Raw genomic sequence first — 1,748 nt, forward strand, 5'->3', positions numbered from 1 at the left:
CTACGATGAAATGGCAAGTTCTGTTCAAAGATTTTCCCACTTCCTCAACCTTCCTCAACCTCTTTTCCAAACACAGATTATTTCTTCCATCTCTGTACTTCCATACTACTTTTCCCACGCATCTTATTTTGTACCTATTGAATTGTCAGTGCCCAACGGTTCTCAATAAGTGCTGAATGAATGAATGAATGAATGATACATAAAACAGGTTCATTAGTGAGAAGTGCAATTTGACAATACAGGCAATGATGATATCTATCCTCTAAGCTATTGAGTCCCTCTTACATGGAGTCCTATAAATGTCTCTAAAACAATGCAACATGTACAATCAGCATATATGTATATATTTATCAGAATACATATGTTTATAAATGTTTATGATAATACATTTTGATAATTTTTCATTCATAATCTTTACCATTCTGAAACATTCAAATATGCAGAAAGCCTACCCTCACTTATTCATCCCAAAAATATTTGTACCAGGCACTGTTTTAGGCACTGGGATTATACTGAGGAATAAGACAACAGAGGTACTGTTGTTAATTTTTACATTGTAGTGGCAGTAGCAGTGACAGACAATAAATAAGTAAACAAATAATCTTGGATTTTAATAACATGCTCAGCACAAGGATAATGTGATAGAGTGGCTAGGTAAGGGTACAGTTAGGGAAGCACTTTCCAAAGAGTTGAAATTTGAATAGAGGCTTAAATGGTGGGAAGGAGTCAGCCATGAAAAGACATGGCTAGTGACCATTTCAGACTGAGGGGACAGCAAGTGCAAAGTCTCTGAGGAGGCAATGACCTTGGATTTGAAGATAAGAACTTGACTGGTTGGTGCTCAGTAGAAGGGGAACAGGGAGGTTAGGGAATATACAGAGGCCATATAATGCAGGACTTTTTAAGTCACGAGGAGAATACTTAATTTCATTTTTAGTGAGAAGGGACACCCGGGAAATTCCATTGTAGGTCATTAAATTTTTGACTAACCAAACTATAACAAATATATCTCTTTAACATGTGATGTATGTATAAGTGCCTGAATTATTTGCTCAACACAGTGGTTTTGAACCTCATCTGTATTGCTGCATGTGTCAATTATTAGTCTCTTTTTATTTCAGAGTAGGATGGTTAATTGTTTTAACCAATGAACATTTGCACATTTCTAGTTTGGAGCTAATAATAATAATAATAACCTACAATAAGCATTTGTATAAAAGTCTTTCATTGTTTCTGTTCTATCTAGATGTTTCTATTTCTACTGAATAAAAACCTAAGAGCTGAAATTCTATGTTAAGTGAATATATTTTATAAGACATTAACAAACTGTATTCCAAAGTAGTTGTACCGCTTTCTGTCCATCACCAGTATATGACAATTCTGATTATTCCATACTACTGCCATTCATATATGTAGAGGTACCCACTGTGGTATTAATTTACATTTACATTTCCTTAACAGCTAAGGATTTTGAACTTTATTTCATGTATTTATTGGTGTTTTGTATGTCTTCTTTTGTTTGAAGTATTCTCAAATGTTTTTCTCATTTTAAACTAGATTTAACTTAATATTGAGTTTTAAGAGTTTTTTTAATGTATTCTGCATGTAAATCCTTTAGCAGCTATATGTATTGCAAATGCATTCTCCTAGTCAATACCTTGCCTTTTCATTTTCTTAATGGTGTCTTGTAAAGAGTAGATGTTTTTAGTTTTGATAAAGTCAATTCATCACTTTTCTTTTTTTTTTTT

Source organism: Ailuropoda melanoleuca, chromosome 2 (assembly GCF_002007445.2).
Source record: "Ailuropoda melanoleuca isolate Jingjing chromosome 2, ASM200744v2, whole genome shotgun sequence".
In the NCBI taxonomy this organism is placed as follows: domain Eukaryota; kingdom Metazoa; phylum Chordata; class Mammalia; order Carnivora; family Ursidae; genus Ailuropoda; species Ailuropoda melanoleuca.